Below are 21,423 nucleotides of genomic sequence, written 5' to 3' on the forward strand. Positions count from 1 at the left end.
TGAGAACAGGAGCATGACATCAAAAAGCTGAAGCCATGGAGGTTAATCTCTCTCGCTCCCCCGCGCAGCCATCATCCCGATTCCCCGTACACTCAAAACAAAGCAACAAACCTATGCTCTGTTGCATCCACGTTCTCGTTCTTTATTGTTGGTACTATTTTTATTTGATCTCACATATTTTCAAAATGCCAACTTGTGCAGAATACGAATGTACACAGAGGAAGTATAATAACGGAATAACTTTTCATAGGTAGAGTAGTAATTTGTTATAAATTGTAATCAGTGTGTCATTTGGAGGGGCTGGTTAAAGGAACACCTTAGCATGCGTTGTATTTGTGCAGAGATTTTTTCTTCTGGTAAAGGACCACTAAAAAAGACATCATATTATGAGAATCAAAGCATTATTAAACAATTGGTTTGTAAGATAGCATAATTGTATAGTAGATGTGTAGTTGATGACGTGGTTGATATTTTGCTGTTTTATATAGAATATCTGACCCTGAAGATGCTAAAAACAGCGAAACATGTACGTGCCGGGTCACTTCTAGTCAGTGGTGTGCTGGAGCCGGCTCGCTCCGGCTCGCAAGATCCAGTTGTTAAATTTTGGCTGGACTTGCGAGCCGGTTGTTGGAAAGGGCGAGCCGGCTCTCCCTCCCTCCGCCCACCGGATCTGGTCCCTCACCAATCCTACCTTGACTATCGAATTCTTCGGGGCAGGCAGTGTTGCCTGCCCGCTGCTATCGCTGACTTTCCTCTGCCGCCTGTTTGCGCTTTAAAAATGGCTGCCGAGACTTCCAGAGGCGGCCTCGCGAGACTTCTGTAAGTCTCGGTGGCCATTTTGAAGCGCGATCGGGCGGCGGAGGAAAGTCAGCGATGGCAGCGGGCAGGCAACACTGCCTGCCCCGAAGAATTTGATGGCCAAGGTAGGGTCGGTGAGGGACCAGATCGGGAGGGAGGGAGGGAGGAAGCAGGAGAATTTGCGGAACAAGTCGGGAGGGGGTGGCAGGGGAGAGAAGTGAGCTGCTGGCCATGGGTGGATGGAGGGCAGGGGAGAGAAGGGTCGCTGGCCATGGGTGGATGGAGGGCAAGGGAGAGAAGGGTTGCTGGCCATGGGTGCATGCAGGGCAGGGGAGAGGAGGGTCACTGCTGGCCATGGGTGGATGGAGGGCAGGGGAGAGAAGGGTTGCTGGCCATGGGTGGATGGAGGGCAGGGGAGAGAAGGGTCGCTGGCTATGGGTGGATGGAGGGCAGGGGAGAGAAGGGTCGCTGGCGATGGGTGGGTGCATGCAGGGCAGGGGAGAGGAGGGTCACTGCTGGACATGGGTGGATGGAGGGCAGGGGAGAGAAGGGTCGCTGGCCATGGGTGGATGGAGGGCAGGGGAGAGGAGGGTCACTGCTGGACATGGGTGGATGGAGGGCAGGGGAGAGAAGGGTCGCTGGCCATGGGTGGATGGAGGGCAGGGGAAGAGGAGGGGAGAGAGAATAAATGCTGGACATGGATGGAGGGGAGGGAAGAGTGAGGAAGGAGATAAGATAAGGGAAAAGGAAGAGAGGAGAAAAACTGCACATGGATGAAGAAAATAGGCAGAAGCTGAGGACCAGAAATGAAGAAGAAAGGAGGAAAGGAAAGAAATAAATGGAAAGGAAGCCCTGGAAACGGATTTAAGAGGACAGATAGCAGCAGAATCGGATACTGGGCCAGCATGATCAGAAAAGCAGTCACCAGACAACAAAGGTAGAAAAAAATCATTTATTTTCATTATAGTGTTTGGAATATGTTCCCTTTGAGAATCAGGTGCTCAACATTAAAAGTTTATATTTATTTACTTATTTATGGCATTTTATCCCACATTAAACATGAATTAGATTGGAACCTGGGATCATTTAATTTTTTTTTCCTGGAGAGAGTAATGCATTACCCCCCCCCCCCCCCCCCCCACTGGCTATAGCCAGCTCTGCAATTTTGGGGGGCGCAGAGGTGGATGGGGGGCGCAGAGGTGGACGGGGGGGGGGGTGCAGTGGTGGATGGGGGGTGCGCAGTCGTGGACGGGGGGGGGGGGGGGGTGCCGAGGTGGACCGGGGAGAGAGCCTGTTGTTAAAAATTTACCAGCACACCACTGCTTCTAGTATAGCAAGGGTAACAACAATGGAACGTTTATGAAGAATTGGAAGCACAGACATGGTGATGTTGCTGACGCTGAAGATCATTGAAGGAGTTTTTGCATGTGACACAATTTAGAAGCTGGAGTGGACGCGAGGAAGTTGTTAAGTGGAATCATGGACCTTGCGTAACTCAGACTATCTGGTTTGGAGTGAAACATAATTACGGATGTGAGAGCAAAGGTTGTGGATCAAAGTGTTCAACTAGTAGACACAGGAGGAACTTTCAGTGTCTCATGAGGCGCGCACCTTGAAGATTTGTGGATTAAAACTGTTAGCTAATAGTGCAAGCCTGTTCAATGTATTAAGTGATTAGTAACTGGATTGGAAAAAGTCATCAACAACACAGTCTGTTTTTGTAATTAAGAAAATACTATAGATTTTAATTTTGGAAATATATGGGATAGGATGAATGTGATATGGTTGAGAATTTGGGTGAATGTTTTATAATAATACTAGTAAAAAAGGCCCGTTTCGTACAGAAATGAAACGGGCACTAGCAAAGTTTTCCTGGGAGTGTGTATGTTTGAGAGAGTGAGTGTGTGAGAGAGAGTGAATGTGCGCGCGTGTGTGTGTGTGTGACAGAGGGAGAGTGAGACTGGGTGCGAGTGTGTGTGTGAGAATGAGAGTATGTGCCAGGGTCTCCCCCCCCCCCCCGGTCTGTCTCCCAGTTGCAGTTGCAGGGGGGATTCCCCCCTCCCTCCCAGTTCCAGGGGGGTTCCCCCCGTCCCTTTCTCCCAGTTGCAGGGTCCCCCCTCCCAGTTGCAGGGTCTGTCTGTGTCCCCTCTCCTTTTGTCCTCAATTTAAAAACAACAATGTGAAGCAGCAGCTCCTAGGTTTGCTTGTTTGTGAGTGTATAGCAATGACGGCTGCGTGGGGGAGTTGAAACAGAGATTAACCAATGGGCTTCCTTGCTTACTGTACACTTGCTTGGGTCACTTCCACTCCTGTGTATTAAACGTCCTGAAGCATGTTATAGGTTTGCTTCTTTTGTTTTCAGTGAATGGGATGACGGCTGCGCTGGAGTCGTAGCCAGTGGTGTTTCCTCCCCCCCCCCCGCTTCCGAGTCGCCAGTGGTCCTCGACCCCGAGCCCTCACCCGCCTCCTCCACATTGGACACTCGCCGCAGCCATTTGCTCGCCGTGTTGCCGCCCTCCCTCTTCGTCCTGTGCGAGAGTGTGAACCTGGCCTGTCTCCTGCTTTCGGCTACTGATTGGCTCCTTGAATGTGCTCCGCCCTCAACGTCATTACGTTTGACGCGAGGGCGGGGCCCACATCTGCTGCTACAGAGCTTCGAACAAATGAACTGGCTTCATTGATGTCAGTGGTCAATGGAACGTTGAGAGTGCTTTTTATGTCCAGATGGGGCGTGGCCTAGGGCGCAGATGGGCGTGGCTTAGTGCGGGAGTCCGAATAGCCTAGGTCAGGAGCCACAGTTGGAGAGAGGTGAGCTTCAGAACGTCTGAGGGGGATTCAGAATGTCTGAGGGGGATTTTATTTATATAGATAACAGCATTTGAAAAATTATATTTGTAAGAGTATGGTTAATTATTAATAAAGATTTATGATGAAGAATTAGCAGTTGTGATTAGAAGGCATGTGAATTAAAATACGACTGGTTACTTGCAACATACCCATTAGAGAATAGGGGTTAAATTAGAATTTGGACGTTTTACAAAAACATCCAAATTCTGAACAGGGAAGGTCATTTTCGAAAAAGATAGATGTCTATCTTTTGTGTTCAAAAATACTATAGACGTCTTGTGATTTGGACTTTTTTTTGGTGTGGTGGGAGTCCATTTTCAAACAAAAAAACGTCCAAATGCAAAACATCCAAAACAGAGGAGGAGTGGCTTAATGGTTAGTGCAGTAGGCTTTGATCCTGGCAACATGGGTTCAATTCCCACTGCTACTCCTTGTGACTATGGGCAAGTCAAATGCACAAGGGGCATTTTTGGATATGACATCTAAGTCTGAATTTGGACGTTTTTGAAACGTCCAAAATCAGAACAGGAAAGGTCATTTTCTACAAAAAAAAGTCTATCTTTTCCTTTTGAAAATGCTGTTTGGAAAAACATTTTGTGATTTGGATGTTTTATTGTTTGGTCCATTTTCAAACCAGCTACTTACAAATGCAAAACATACAAAATACACAAGAAAATCCACAATAGAGTGAAAACATGTACCATTCACATGTTCTAAGTGTGGTAAAAGCTTTAGTTCTAATGTAAATTTCAAAGTGCATCAGAAAGTACACATGGGAGAGAAACCATTTGCATGCATAAAGTCTGGTAAAAGCTTTGGTCAGAAGGTAAACCTCACAATGCAGCACAGAATACACACAGGAGTGAAACCATTTACATGTCCTGAGTGTGGTAAAAGCTTTGGTTAGAAAGAAAGCCTCACATGGCATCAGAGAATCCACACAGGGATGACACCATTTACATGCACTGAGGAGGTAAAAGCGTCAGTTGTATTGGGACAGGTAATTAGGGAATGTACACTCTTGCTATGAAGTATGGAAAAATGAGACTGTCTTTTTATCTATAGATCTGAATTCAAAACCCAAATCTACTAATAAACAATAGACACAAGGCTCAGATGTTATTAAAAAAAACCAGAAAGCTTGGCATCAGGTAGAATAGTGGAAAAGTGACATCCCAGGAAAGCAATAGGACTTCCTTGGGGGCACTGCAGTGGACTTTATAAAATGCCCCAAGATACTCATCTCACCATTGCTCCCTTACCTTGTCTGCTGAGCCCGTCCAAACCCACCCAAAACCCACTACCCCAACTGTACGCCACTACCATAGCCATTACAGGTGAAGAGAGCACCAGTATGTGGGTACAGTGGGTTTTGGAGGACTCACAGTTTCCTCCACAAATGCAACAGGTAGGGGGAGGTAGAAGCCTGGGTCCACCTGTCTGCAGTGCACTGCACCACTACTAGACTACTCCAGGGACCTGCATGCTAATCTAATGGACCTGAGTATAACATCAGAGTCTGACAAGTAATATTTTTAATCACATTTTTTGGGGGTGGGAGGGTGTTAGTGACCACTGGGGGAGTAAGAGTATGTTTTTGTGTGGAGTGGAGAAGTAGCCTAGTGGTTAGTACACTGACCTTTGATACTGGGGTTGTAGGTTCAATTCCCACTGCAACTGTTTGTTATAAAAACAGGTCTAGCTCAAAACGTCTAAGTTTTTGTTTTGTTCCATTATGGCAGAAAGACACCTAAGTCTTAGGCACACCCAAATCCCACCTTGAACACGCCCCCTTGAGATTTAGACGTCCTTCAGGCGACCCTCAGGGGGAGGAATGCTGGCTTCGGCCTAACCCCTGGTAAGCCTTCCTCAGCTGAGAGGTGCCCAGCTCTACCACCGGCTGCCTTTCAGGTGCTGTGGAGGACTTGCAGCCTTCTCTGGGGTGACTCCCAGGTCCACTCCGATCCACTCAGGGCCTCCGCTCTAGGTGCCGCGCGCCGGGGCATTTTACTCTTTACATCTATTTTTCTCCCAGTTACTACTTATGGCTCCAGTACACTTTTTCTTCTTGGCACTGTCCCTTCCTAATTTGTTTCTCCATCTTAAACCACTGTACACTGCAGGAACACAATTTCCACCATGGGTATTCGTCATCTCACCATCTCTTTTTTTCCTCTTCCTTTTTCTCAGCTCTCAACCTTAAACATTTTCTTCCTTCTATTCATCCATCTCCTTTCTATCTGAGTACATCTCGCCTTCGTCGCTGTTGTCGTACCTCTCCTACTCTTCTCCGTACTCTCTTACTCCTTCTCTTGCTCTCCACTGGGGACATTAATCCCAATCCTGGTCCTTCACACCTGTCCTCGTCCTATCCATGCAAACGATTCCGGGATGTCTCCAATCTCTATTCCCCTCCTCCCCCCTCTTCTCTCCCCTTCTCGTGTGCCCTGTGGAATGCCTGCTCTGTCTGCAACAAACTTTTCTTCACCCATGATCTCTTCATCTCCTGTTCCCTTCAACTGCTCACCCTAACTGAAACCTGGCTCACCCCTGACGACTCTGCCTCAGTCACGGCCCTATGCCATGGAGGTTATCTTTTCTCTCACACTCCCCGCCCAGTTGCCCACGGAGGAGGCGTCGGGTTTCTACTTTCGCCCTCCTGTAGTTTTCAACCCCTCCTCCTACAGCAATCTCACTGCTTCTCATCCTTTGAAGTTCACTCCATCCGTCTATTCTACCCGCTGCCACTCAGAGTTGCAGTCATTTACCGCCCCCCTGATAAGTCCCTCTCTTCCTTCCTTACCGACTTCGATGCCTGGCTCTCCATTTTTCTTGAACCCTCATCTCCGTCCCTCATTCTTGGAGACTTTAACATACACGCTGACGACCCATCCGACTCTTACGCTTCTCAGTTCCTCACTCTGACATCCTCCTTCAACCTCCAGCTGAGCTCCACCACCCCTACTCACCCAACTGGCCATTGTCTTGACCTCACCCTCTCCTCTACCTGCTCACCCTCCAAATTCTGTGCCTCAGCTCTTCCTCTCTCCGATCATCACCTGATCATCTTCATGCTTCATCCTCTCCCCCTCAATCCCGCCCAACACTAACCACTACTTTCAGGAATCTCCAGGCTGTCGATCCTCCCAACTTATCCTCTAGTATCTCTAATCTCCTCCCTTCCTTCATGTCCTCCGAGTCTGTCGACAAGGCTGTCTCTGCTTACAACGCCACTCTCTCCTCTGCTCTGGACACCCCTGCACCATCCATCCCCCGTCCCACAAGGCGTACTAATCCCCAGCCCTGGCTGACACCTTGCATCCGATACCTTCGCTCCTGCGCCTGATCTGCTGAACGCCTCTGGAGGAAATCTCGCACCCATACCGACTTCATTCATTACAAATTCATGCTATCCTCCTTCCAGTCCTCCCTATTCCTTGCCAAACAGGACTATTACACCCAATTGACTAATTCTCTCGGCTCCAACCCTCATCGTCTCTTTGCCACCCTCAACTCCCTCCTCAAAGTGCCCTCCACTCCCACCCACCCCCCTCACTCTCTCCTCAATCACTGGCTGACTACTTCCGCGACAAGGTGCAGAAGATCAACTTCAAATTCACTACCAAGCCACCTCCTTCTCTTCAGCCTTTAACCCACTCCCTCAACCAACCAACCCAGGCCTCCTTCTCCTCTTTTCCTGATATCACCGAGGAGGAAACTGCCCACCTTCTTTCCTCCTCGAAATGCACCACCTGTTCCTCTGATCCCATCCCCACCAACTTACTAAACACCATCTCTCCTACTGTCACCCCCCCCCCCCATCTGTCATATCCTTAACCTCTCTCTCTCCACTGCAACTGTCCCTGACACCTTCAAGCATGCTGTAGTCACACCACTCCTCAAAAAACCATCACTAGACTCTACCTGTCCTTCCAACTACCGCCCCATCTCCCTCCTACCCTTCCTCTCCAAGATACTTGAACGCGCCGTTCACAGCCGCTGTCTTGATTTTCTCTCCTCTCATGCCATCCTCGATCCGCTGCAATCCGGTTTTCGCCCTCTACACTTGACAGAAACAGCACTCACTAAAGTCTGTAATGACCTGTTCCTTGCAAAATCCAAAGGTCACTACTCCATCCTCATCCTCCTCGACCTATCCGCCGCTTTTGACACTGTCAATCATAACCTACTCCTTGCCGCACTATCCTCATTTGGATTCCAGGGCTCTGTCCTCTCCTGGTTTTCCTCTTATCTCTCCCACCGTACCTTCACAGTACATTCTCATGGATCTTCCTCTACCCCCATCCCGCTCTCTGTTGGTGTTCCTCAGGGATCTGTCCTTGGACCCCTTCTTTTCTCAATCTACACCTCTTCCCTGGGCTCGCTACTACTACTACTACTTGACATTTCTAAAGCGCTACTAGGGTTACGCAGCGCTGTACAATTTAACATAGAAGGTCAGTCCCTGCTCAAAGGAGCTTACAATCTAAAGGACAAATGTACAGTCAGTCAAATAGGGGCAGTCTAGATTTCCTGAAAGGTATAAAGGTTAGGTGCCGAAAGCAACATTGAAGAGGTGGGCTTTGAGCAAGGATTTGAAGATGGGTAGGGAGGGGGCTTGGCATAAGGGCTCAGGAAGTTTATTCCAAGCATAGGGTGAGGCGAGGCAGAAAGAGCGGACCCTGGAGTTGGCGGTGGTGGAGAAGGGTACTGAGAGGAGGGATTTGTCCTGTGAGCTGAGGTTACGGGCGGGAACGTAAGGGGAAATGAGGGTAGAGAGGTAATGAGGGGCTGCAGACTGAGTGCATTTGTAGGTAAGAAGGAGAAGCTTGAACTGTATGCGGTATCTGATTGGAAGCCAGTGAAGTGACCTGAGAAAAGGGGTGATATGAGTATATCGGTTCAGGCGGAATATAAGACGTGCAGCAGAGTTCTGAACAGATTGAAGGGGGGATAGATGGCTAAGTGGGAGGCCAGTAAGGAGTAGGTTGCAGTAGTCAAGGCGAGTGGTAATGAGAGCGTGGACGAGAGTACGGGTGGTGTGCTCAGAGAGGAAAGGGCGAATTTTGTTGATGTTAAAGAGAAAGAAGTGACAGGTCTTGGCTATCTGCTGGATATGTGCAGAGAAAGATCTCGCTGATCTCATCTCATGGTTTCCAATATCATCTTTATGCTGACGACACCCAGCTTTATCTCCCCACACCTGACATCACTGCGAAAACCCAGGCCACAGTATCGGCCTGCTTATCCGACATTGCTGCCTGGATGTCCAACCGCCACCTGAAACTGAACATGGCCAAGACCGAACTCATTGTCTTTCCACTCAAACTCACTTCTCCTCTCCCTCCACTCTCTATTTCAGTCGATAACACCCTCATCCTCCCCGTCTCATCTGCCCGCAACCTCGGAGTCATCTTTGACTCCGCCCTCTCCTTCTCTGCGTATATCCAGCAGACAGCCAAGACCTGTCGCTTCTTTCTCTATAACATCAGCAAAATTCGCCCTTTTCTCTCTGAGCACACCACCCATACTCTCATCCACTCTCTCATTACCTCTCGCCTTGACTACTGCAACCTACTCCTCACTGGCCTCCCACTTAACCATCTATCCCCCCTTCAATCTGTTCAGAACTCTGCTGCGCATCTTATCTTCCGCCTAGACCAATATGCTCATATCACCCCTCTCCTCAAGTCACTTCACCTGCTTCCGATCAGGTACCACATACAATTCAAGCTTCTCTTATTAACCTACAAATGTACTCAATCTGCAGCCCCTCATTACCTCTCTACCTTCATCTCCCCTTATGCTCCTACCCGTAACCTCCGCTCACAGGACAAATCCCTCCTCTCAGTACCCTTCTCCACCACCGCCAACTCCAGGCTCCGCCCTTTCTGCCTCGCCTCACCCTGTGCTTGGAATAAACTCCCTGAGCCCATACGCCAAGCCCCCTCCCTGCCCATCTTCAAATCCTTGCTCAAAGCCCACCTCTTCAATGTCGCTTTCGGCACCTAACCATTATTCATCTATTCAGGAAATCTAGACTGCCCCAATTTGATTGACTGCACTTTTTTGTCCTTTAGATTGTAAGCTCCTTTGAGCAGGGACTGTCCTCTGTGTTCAATTGTACAGCGCTGCGTAACCCTGGTAGCGCTTTATAAATGTTAAGTAGTAGTAGTAGTAGTACTTCAGAGAAAAACGTCTAAAAAGAGGTTTTGAAAATACTGATTTGGACATTTTAATGAGATAAACATCCAAATGCAGACTTATATCACTTTTTGGACGTTTTTCTCTTTTGAAAATTAGCCCCGTGGAGGGGCATAATCGAACGTGGGTGCCCATCTCCGTGGGCGGCCATGCGAAGGGGCGGGACAAACCGTATTTTTGAAAAAAGATGGGTGCCCATCTTTTTCCGATAATACGGGTTGTGCAGGGCAAATGCCTAGGATTTGGGCGTTTTTGAGCTGGGCGCTGTTTTCAGTGATAATGGAAACCGAAGGCGCCCAGCTCAAAAACAAACAAATCCAAGGCATTGGGTCGTGGGAGGGGCCAGGATTCGTAGTGCACTAGTCCCCCTCAAATGCCAGGACACCAACTGGGCACCCTAGGGGGCACTTTTACAAATTAAAAAAAAAAATTAAAATAGTTCCCATCCATGTGCATAGCACCCTTCCCTTGTGTGCTGAGCCCCCAAATCCCCCCCAAACCCACAAGTCTACACCATTACCATAGCCCTAAGGGGTGCAGGGGGGCACCTACATGTGGGTTCAGTGGGTTTTGGGGTTTTTTGGAGGGCTCAACATTAACCAGCACAAGTGGAACAGGTAGGGGGGATGGGCCTGGGTCCGCCTACCTGACGTCCACTGCACCCACTAACAACTGCTCCAAGGGACCTGCATACTGCTGTCAGGGAGCTGGGTATGACATTTGAGGCTCGCATACAGGCTGTCAAAAAAAGTTTTTAAAGTTCTTTTTTTGTGGTGGGAGGGGGTTAGTGATCACCGGGGGAGTCAGGGGAGGTCACCCCCGATTGCCTCCGGTGGTCATCTGGCCAGTTGAGGCACTTTTTTGGGACTTGGGTCGTGAAAAAAAAGGGTCCAACAAAAGCGACCCAAATTCTCGATTCTGCCGCCCTTTTTCTCGATTATCAGCCGAAGGCACCAATCTCTCCTCGGCCGATAAATACGCCCCAGTCCCGCCTTCACCACGCCTCCGACACACCCCTGTCAACTTTGTTCGTTCCCGCGACGGAGTGCAGTTGAAGATGCCCAAAATCGGCTTTCGATTATACCGATTTGGGCGCCTTTGCGAGATGGGTGCCCATCTCCCGATTTGGGTCGAAATATGGACGCCCATCACTTTCGAAAATAAGGCCGATAGTCACTTAAGTTGATATTCAGAACTTAAGTGGCCATAGGCTGCTGCATAAAGGTAGAATTGTGTTTTATGTGGTCCCATTTATGCGGTTACCCTGACCAATTAAGTGCTGAATATTGGCACTTAACCAGCCAAGTGCTAAGTCTGCCCCTGGAACGCTCCCAAAATAGCTAGCTTTCACTTAGGTGCTAACCGCTAATTGTCAGCAGCAATAACTGCTTAACGGGGTCTTTTATTAAGCCACGGTGGCGTTTTAGCTCACAGTATAAATCAGCTGGTGGTAAACGCCGACATGCCCATTATATTCCTAAGGGCATCTCAGCGTTTACAGCGTGCTGATTTCCACTGTGAGGTAAAAGCGTTATCACGTCTTACAAAAAGACTCCCAAAGTGCTGCTTAAAGTTAGCGGATAGCCCCAAACAAGCAATTTAACTGGCCAGCAGCCGTTTCTGGCTAGTTAAATAATTTTGAATATCGACCAGACACATTTTTTTAGGGGTGAGGATGGTTCTTCAGTTTTCTCTACCCTGTTTTCTCTACATGCCAAGTGCACAAACTGATTTTATACTCCCTCTTTTTCCTCTTTTGTTTGGAAATGAGAAGCACTGGTACTTCCCTACCTACTTCGGCTGAGTTTTGTGCCTCTGAAATAGAATAGTTAAGGTAAAGAACTGTCAACGGCTATTAATAAATGAACGATCTGGGAATCCCAAGTTTCACTTAATAGTCAAAAGTCAATTCGGACTTAAATTTCATCCTGCAAGTGCAAAGCACCTTTACTGGATCCACAGAAAACAACCAGTCTCTCAGTCCTTTCTTAGATGGGAACTCAAAGCCTCACCTGCTCTTTCCTTTATCTTGCAAGAAACACTGAAAAGCATGAAAGAAGCAGATGTGAAAACTCTGATGTACAAGAGAGACTGTAAAACTGGGATTCATTTTTATTTCGGCAGTGCCTCTTGGCACCTCCAACTCAACATTTCCGAGTAACAAAGAGTGAACATGAAAATAATAAAGGAATGAAATTGGAAGTGGTACAAAGTAACCTTTGTTTGTTTGTTTGGTTTTTTTTGGTCTACAATTGTTGCCAGAACACTAAGCCAAACCTGTGAGATTGAAGGCATCCATCAACCCCACAATGAGGTGGCACAGGCTTGCCAAACCTTCCTCGCTTAGCCTTAGGACAGAAATAAGAGCAGCTCCCCTCCCCAACCTTTTTTCTCCTTTCTTTCCACAGTACACATATGTATGTATTACTACTACTACTACTTAACATTTCTAAAGCGCTACCAGGGTTACGCAGCAATGTACAATTTCACAAAGAGAGACAGTCCCTGCTCAAAGAGCTTACAATCTAATAGACACGTGAATGGTCGGACCGATAGGGGCAGTCAAAATAGGGGCAGTCTGGATTCACTGAATGGTAAGGGTTAGGTGCCGAATGCAGCATTGAAGAGGTGGGTTTTAAGCAAAGACTTGAAGATGGGCAGGGAGGGGTCTTGGCATAAGGGCTCAGGAAGGTTGTTCCAAGCATAGGGTGAGGCGAGGCAGAATGAGCGGAGCCTGGAGTTGGCGGTGGTGGAGAAGGGTTCTGAGAGGAGGGATTTGTCCTGTGAACGGAGGTTACGGGCGGGAATGTAAGGAGAGATGAGGGTAGAAAGGTAGTGAGGGGCAGCAGACTGAGTGCATTTGTAGGTAAGAAGGAGAAGCTTGAATTGAATGCGGTATCTGATTGGAAGCCAGTGAAGTGACCTGAGGAGAGGGGTGATATGAGTATATATATATTAGGATATATTTACTACCTTTGTGAAGAAATTCACAGAAGGCAGTGTACAAGATCAATATGAACATTGGCAATAGACAATATCAACAGAAAGAACATTCAAATAGTACATATTATGGCATAATATGCTATTTCCAATGTGGATACAATACACAATAAAGCATAAGGTGTAAGTGGAGATGGTGCGCCGAGACAGATAAGACAAAGTAATAGATACAGAACTTGAACACCAGCATCCCTTTTATAAGACTAAGTTTTTGTCAAAATTAAACTTTTTCTTTTAATGACTTTCTAGATGCTGAGGACATTCACTCTGGCACTGTACCTCTAGTTTTCCCTTGCTTTTTTTTTTTTTTTTTTTCATATTTCCATCCTTCTTTTCTACAGTGGGTATATTTCTTTCTACCTTCTCCCTCCCCTGCCGCTTCACAAAAGCCAAAACCAAACATTAAGACACCGACTATCCGTTCATGTTCTTTTTTTCCCCTCGTGCTCCACTGAGGAAACAGAGGTGCAGTACCAGACTTCAGTAACATGCCACATACTGTGTACAGGCTTTCTTTCACCAGCATTTGCAGGTCATTTCCGAAGGGCACGCTGAATAACGCTTAAGAAACGCCAAAGAAGAGTCGCATTTTTGTGTATATTTACCTGGGGAAGCTGCGCTACTGCCGCTCTGCGCTCCTCCTCATCCTCCTCTTCCATGGGCAAAGCCGGGAGAAATGAAATCTCTACTGCACCTGGAACACAAGGAAGCCGGGCCCGATGCCTGCGAGTCGCCATAGCAACAGCAGCTCGAGCGGGAACTAACCCTAGGGGAGGGAGGGAAAGATAGAAGCGCCGGCTGATACCTGGTTGGTTAATATTCAGCCCCGTGTGTGTCAACAGAGCCTGTGCTGTTGTGCTGCTGGTGGGTCCCACTCCCTGTCTGACGAGCAAATGAAATGTGCGATTGCTATTGTATGTTTTCATCGCGCTGAGCTTCTACTCTTTTACCCATGCCGATGTTAATATAGTAAAGCAAAAAGCCATGATAATGCACATCGTACAAAGTGACACATGATTTTTTAGCTGGTTTTCTTTCTTATAATTAGCATCATGAATACAGCTTCGGTATGCCTGGCTGTATTTTCGTTCTTATTCGGTATGTACAAGGGGATGCACGACTTCCCATTTTAAAGGGTATATATATATGTATATATATATATTAAAAAAAAAAAAAGACTAATTAGCAGGAGGGGTAGAAAAGGTCCAAGTAGGCTCACACATGCTAAGATTTAAAAGATATCAAGTGGTAGACTGATGACCTGATCGCTAAAGTGAGTTTAAGAAGATAGAGAAATAGCTCACGTCTTTGGAAGACTGAGGCAATGTCTCCATCCATCAACAAATTAAAGTAAAGTCCTTAATTGCTAGATAGATTGATTCTGCTGACTGTAGCCAGAAGAATGTGTGTCTCTGTCTTCTGACAGAAGTAGCTGACACTGTATCCACCTTATGTCTGCCAAGAAGGTGGACGAAAACATTACTCTGACTTTTCCCATAACCAAGTGATTCTTATAGGCAGACATTTTCTCTGTTTTTCATGCTTCCCACACTTAGGAAACCTGCAATATTTACAAAAAGCAGAGGTAACTTCCAGCCTGATGCTATAAAACTGTATTCAAAATAGCATTAGATTTTGAACCTAATATTTTTTATTTCCACATTAACATTTTACTTTATTTGGATAGTGTAAATGCTAGCACCACACCTAAGTGGAGGAGCGGCCTAGTGGTTAGAGCACCAGTCTTGCAATCCAGAGATGACCAGTTCAAATCCCACTGCTGCTCCTTGTGATCTTGGGCAAGTCACTTAACTCTCCATTACCTCAGTTTCAAACTTAGATTGTGAGCCCTCCTGGGTCAAAGAAATATTCACTGTACCTAAATGTAACTCACCTTGAGCTACTACTGAAAAAGGTGTGAGCAAAATCTAAATAAATAAGTGCTGGCAGTTAAGCACATAAATGACAGTATTCTATAAAATTGTGGCCAAGCCCCCCCCCCCCTCCCTGGAGGTGCATTCCATAGAAATTAGACACTAGGGCCATAAGTCAGCTATGCCTGTACCTACAAAGTTTTGCCAATTATTGGTACTTATAGCCACTTAAGTGCCAAATTAGCACTAATGAACAAATTAAGTTCTGTGGTGGGAGGCGGGGCTAGTGGTTGGGAGGCGGGGATAGTGCTGGGCAGACTTATACAGTCTGTGCCAGAGCCGGTGATTGGGAGGCGGGGCTGGTGGTTGGGAGGCGGGATAGTGCTGGGCAGACTTATACGGTCTGTGCCCTGAAGAACACAGGTACAAATCAAAGTAGGGTATACACAAAATTAGCACATATGAGTTATCTTGTTGGGCAGACTGGATGGACCGTGCAGGTCTTTTTCTGCCGTCATCTACTATGTTACTATGTTACGTGTAACTGACCTTATTCTATAACTGCGCTTCCAATTGTGTGTCTAACTTCGGGTGCCATTTATAGAATTTGGGGGTTAACATGCAGTTTACTGTGCAGGAACTGCTAGCGCATAATTGGATAAAGAGTTTGTGGTATTCTAACAGTTACTATGCAGTAAACTACATGCTAAGTGCTTTTTGTGCTAGTGGGCATGGAAGTATTATGCAGGTAGTGCTCTGCATGTACCACACATTATCTGGCTAATGCACAGTTGATACGAGACTAGTTAATTCCTAAATAGGAGGTGCTAAGTGCTTCCATGTTAACCCCCGGATTCTATATAGCACAACTTAAGTTGCGCATGCAAATCCGGTCGTTTTCTGGATTTGCACATGCAACTTAATTATTCAACAAGCCAATCAGCACCAATAATTGCCACTTAACAAGCAATTATTGACGCTAATTGGCATTAATTAGAATTTACATACAGAACTGTGTAAGCGTATTCTATAATGTGATGTGCATAAATTCTAAGTCACATGGTTGAAAAGGGGGCATGGCCATAGGCATGGAATGGGCAGGTCATGGGCACTTCTAAAATCTATGTGCGTTGTTATAGAGTACACCCGATTCACAAGTAATGTAGGTATTGGCATTTACATCAAGTTGCGCAGTCAGGCGCTCGGCGTATTCTATAAACCATATGAAAACTTAGGCTTATTCTATAAAGTATGCCTAAATTTCAGAGTATTTTGTTTCGGTGCTGATTTTTTAGGCATGATACATAGAATCTAGCCCTAACTGCCAGCAGGTACTGCATGCTAATGAGAACATTAACACAAGACCTAATTAGGAAAATGCTAGTTCTGCCCTCCCCCCACCCTGCAATGTAAAATTTAGAGCTACTGTGTAAAGTCGTTAAGCTGTGATAACTGCAAATTTTGCTACATTTTAGTAAAACAGGCCCCTATTTATGTCAAAAAGCAGCAAAGTAAAACTTTACAGTGAAATCACGGAAGGGCAAGATGGATAATGCTGATTTTTGTGTATTTAGACATTTTAGACAAGTTTCTATATGTGGTGCCCAAAAAATCCACACCGAAAAAATACGCCTAGGCGTAGTCTATAAAGTAAGCCTAAATTTAGGCATACTTTATAGAATTCACCTAAATTTCATTGTGGATTATAGAATACGCCAAGCACCCATCCACATTACTAAATTTAGTTGTGGGCAGTTACACCAAGTAAAACTTGGTGTAAATCCTGACACCTAAATTAGGCATAGACCAGGTGTATGCTATAACAACACGCATAGATTTGAGAAATGCCCACAGCTCACCCATTCCATGGAGTGGAGGAAGTAGCCTAGTGGTTAATGCAGTGCACTTTGAGACTGGGGAACTAGATTCAATTCCCACTGCTGCTCCCTGTGAACCTGGGCAAGTCACTTAACCCTCCATTGCCCCAGATGCAAGATCCATTCCACACCCATGGCCATGTCTCCTTTTCAACTATGCAACTTAGAATTTACATGCATCAGAATATGCTTAGACAGTTGTGCACATGCAATGTAATTAATGTCAATTATCAGCGCTGATTAAGTTGCGCATGCAGATCTGGAATACAACCGAATCTATTCATGCAACAAGTCATGCTATATAAAATCTGGGGGTTTGTGCCTTGCTTTGAACACTCTGATGAGCTAATTGAGTGTAATCAATAAAATAAAATAAAAATCATGCTAAATTGGAAGTAATGCATTAAATAGAAAATATATTCTGAAGTACCCTTTAATATCTTTACTTTCATTTGAACTTCAGCATTAAAATAGAAGCAAAGTTAACTTTTAACTTTAACTTAGATAACTGCAACATGCTTCTCACAGGTCTCTCACTAAGCCATCTCTCTCCACTTCAATTTATTCAAAATACTACTGCACGATTTATATTCCACCCTTGTCACTATGCTCATGTTAGCCCTCTCCTCAAGCCACTTCATTGGCTCCCTATCCCTTTTCACATACAATTCAAACTCCTTTTATTGAATTATAAGTACCTTCACTCTGCAACTCCTCAGTACCTCTCCACTCTTATCTCTCCCTACACTCCTCTCTAAATCTCTCTTATCTGTACTCTTCTCCTTTACTGCCATCTCTAGACTCTGTTCCTTTTATCTTGCTGCACCATACGCCTGGAATAGACTTCCTGAGACAGTATATCAAGCTCCATCTTTGGCCATCTTCAAATCTAAGCTAAAAGCCCACCTTTTTGAGGCTGCTTTTAACTCCTAACTCCTATTCACTTGTTCAGTACCCACGTCTGTTTTATCATTCTCACTGTGATAATATGTGCAGAGTTGAGCAGGAGACCCTCATATAATACAGCCAAACAAAGGGTATATCACTGAAACAAGTACTTATTTACTTGAATCCTGAGGCCTGTTAACAGCACAAGGCCAGGAACACAAGAAAAACACCTCTTGTAATTCAATCAGCAGTCTTTCTGAATTCTTCTCCAACTACTAGGGTGTGGCTCCAGCCAGACCTCAGAGCAGGGCTTGTCAGTTCCAAACAAGAAACAAAAGTTGCTTACCTCAGGCAGGTCACAATTCTTAATCATAACGTTGGGTTTCAACTCCTTCGTCTTTGTGGGTCTCTGTATCGGGGCCTCCGTAACCTCTTCCCTGGGCCTCTGTATTGGGGCCTCCTGCTTGCTCTCTCTTCCTGGAGCTTCTATATTGGGGCCTCCCTGATCTGTATTGCCCGAGTGCTTTTAGCTCTCTTCTGGCCTGAGCCTCACCCCTCTGACTCAGGCTCAACTCTACAATTTTGCACCAAGTGCTGCCAGGTGGCTGAACCACACCAATGATGGAGTGTTTCCAGCCCCTACATCACTCACTACAAGTAATTCCCTTATTTCTCCTGTTTGTCTGTCTTGATTAGATTGTAAGCTCTGTCAAGCAGGGACTGTCCCTTACATGTTTAGTGTACAGCACTGCATACATCTAGTAGCGCTATAGAAATGATAAGTAGTAGAAGAAGACTCTCTGGTTCAGAGACCCCCTTTCCTAGGTTTCCTTAAGACAGGACGCCTAGGTTACCCCAGACCAGGGCACCCTTGACCCAGGCACCCCTTGCTTGGGTCCCTGGCACAGGGAGACCCTTGATTAGAGAGCCCTCAAACCTCAAACACCTCAAGCTCGATGAACAATAATACCTAGTCCCGGGGAAGCGTCAGACATCTTCCTCATCTCACTGCTGTCGTCTTGGAAAATGGCAGTGGTCTGGCTGATGTTAATTAATTTCAATAATATTAAATCCCATTAATCCATTATATTTGTGCAGAGCAGATTACAAAGGAACATACATAACAAATGGCATAGCAATGCAGTTACAACAATTAGGGAAGGTTTTATTTTTATTGTATTTTCTATTAATTTACATTATTGTTTTATGTTTGCATTATAGTATGTTTAATGATTTGTATGTAAATTGTTACCTGCTTAAACTTTTAGATAATGCAGGTTAGACATTTTCTAACTAACCAAATAAATAAATGTACTTTGTCCTTTTAATGAAATACCAAGACTTTTTGCTCTGTCTATAAGTCTAGTGACAGCAATTTGAGACAGCACAATTGTGAGTTACCGGGAACTGGGCTTGATGTATTGAAGGAATTACTGAGATCAGTGCTGGAGGCACAACCTAAAGAGGCCTCCCCATATAAGAATACAGTAATGACTTAAAAAATATCACTTGGCATGTCACAGGCTATAATTAAGAGTCACTGGCACCAGCGTTGTCAGTACAAAGTAATGCTCCATTTTATGAACAGTATTTTGTAATATCTATAATGGAAATTCTTGCATAACCCATAAGATGCCCAGTTCAAAAGTAGCAATTCTTCTGTCGGATATGATCAAAGCAGCACAGGTCTGTTTTTAAGGTATTGCCTACAGCAACAGTAAAATATGGTAAAAGGAATACTCCAGTGTTTGCCCATATAAGGAACAGTTATGAAATGTTCACAGGTGGCGACTAGCTTTATTAAAAATAACTGCAAGTGCACCTTAATATGTTTTCCTGTGCATATTGAACCCTATAAACTCCAAAAGGAGGCTCTCATTGGAACAAAGCAAACAAAGCAAGAAGAGCACCAAGATATGTTTAGGAGTGAGGTTTGTATGTGTTATGGGATGTGCAAAATTAAGCCATTTGGAGACATAATGCTTTGACAGCGATCTATACCAGTAGAGTGACGTGGAGGGGCATTTTCGAAAGAAACGTTCAAGTTGCAATTTGGACATCTTTGTAAAATGTCCAAATCTGGGGGCGGGGAAAACCGTATTTTCAAAACAAGATGGACATCCATCTTTTGTTTTGAAAATACCAAGGACGTCCTTGGATTTGGACGTTTCTAGAGATGGACGTCTTTGACTTTCGGCGATTTTCGAATCCAAAAATTCCATGTCAAAAATGACCAAATGCAAGCCATTTGGACATGGGAGGAGCCAGTATTTGTAGTGCACTAGTCCCCCTGACATGCCAGGACATCAACTGGGCACCCTAGGGGGCACTGCAGTGGACTTCATAAAATGCTCCCAGGAACATAGCTCCCTTAATTTGTGTGCTGAGCCCCGCAAAACTCCCTCAAAACCCACTACCCACAACTGTACACCACTACCTTAGCCCTTACAGGTGACGGGGGGGGGGGGGGGGGGACACCTAGATGTGGGTACAGTGGGTTTCTGGTGGGTTTTGGAGAGCTTGCTGTTTCCTTCACAAATGTAACAGGTAGGGGGGTATGGGCCTAGGTCCGCCTGTCTGAAGTGCACTGCAGTATCCACTAAAACTTCTCCTGGGACCTGCATGCGCTGTCATGGACCTAAGTATTACATCTGAGGCTGGCATAGAGGCTGGCACGAAATATTTTAAAACATGTTTTTTGAGGGTGGGAGGGAGCTAGTGACCACTGGGGGAGTAACCAGATGTCATCCCCGATTCCCTCCGGTGGTCATCTGGTCATTTCGGGCACCTTTTTGTGCCTTATTCGTAAAAAAAACATGTCTGGGTGAAAACGTCCAAGTGTTTGTCAGGGTTGTCCTTGCTTTTTTCAATTATGGGTCAAAGACGTCCAAGTGTTAGGCATGCCCAGGTCCCACCTTCACTACGCCTCCGACACGCCCCCTTGAAATTTGGACATCCTTGCAACAGACTGCAGTTGGAAACGTCCAAAATCGGATTTTGATTAAACCGATTTGGACGTTAATGGGAGAAGGACGTCCATCTTCCGATTTATGTCGAAAGATAGACATCCTTCTCTTTCGAAAATGAGCCTGAAAGTATATGTTAGATATTATGTGACTGATTTACCCAAAGCGTATTCAGCCTAAAGGAAGTAACTACAGATTCTGGGAAATATGTGAAGGGGCATTTTTTTATATGAGGTCTAAATCCGATTTTGGACGTTTTGCTGAAAAAGTCCAAAAATCAATAGTTAACATGGCTATTTTTGAACCAAAAAATGTCTATATGTTGTTTCAAAAATGGCCATTTCCTAGATGTATTGTGCTCAGTGCATTTTCTTTTGTGACCATTTCTGGAAAAAAAAAAAAAAACATCCAAGGGAAAACCCCACAAAAACAAGCCATTGGAGGGCCAGCAATCTTACTAGACTCACTACACAGACATTACAGAAGAGCAGTGGGGCACCTTAGGGGGTGCTGCAGTGGACTTCACATAAAAGATCCCAGGTACACATCTCACTGTTATTCCTTTATATTGTATAGTGAGCCATCCAAAACCCACCAAAAACCTACTGTACCCAACTATACACCACTACAATAGCCCTTATGGCTGCAGGTGTCACCTAAATGTGGGTACAGTAGGTTCTTGGTGGATTTTGGAAGGCTGACACTGTTCACCAAAAGTGTAGCACTTAGAGTGAGATATGGGCCTGGGTTCCTTTCTCCACAGTGCACTCCACCAACCAACTAGGCTACTCCAGAAACTTGCTTGCTGCTCTAATAGGACTGGCCATATCATCTGAAGCTGTCATAGAGGCTGCTATGTACTGCTTCTTTCACATCTTTAGGGGGGGGTGGGATGGGATCAGTGACCACTAAAGGGGGGGGGGGTCATGCCTTAATCCCTCCAGTGGTCATCTGGTTATTTAGGATACC

General features: G+C 45.7%; 1 protein-coding gene across 1 annotated transcript in view; it reads right to left on the reverse strand.

Annotated features, from left to right (window-relative positions):
* RNF182 (ring finger protein 182) overlaps positions 1-13,516 on the reverse strand; it is a 126,556-nt gene extending 113,040 nt beyond the window's left edge. The window contains exon 1 of the mRNA XM_030211235.1: positions 13,455-13,516. The gene's annotated coding sequence lies outside the window, so the exon portion shown is untranslated. The remainder of the gene's footprint in view (positions 1-13,454) is intronic.
* Positions 13,517-21,423: the final 7,907 nt, after the last annotated feature.

This window comes from Microcaecilia unicolor, chromosome 1 (genome assembly GCF_901765095.1).
Source record: "Microcaecilia unicolor chromosome 1, aMicUni1.1, whole genome shotgun sequence".
NCBI lineage: Eukaryota > Metazoa > Chordata > Amphibia > Gymnophiona > Siphonopidae > Microcaecilia > Microcaecilia unicolor.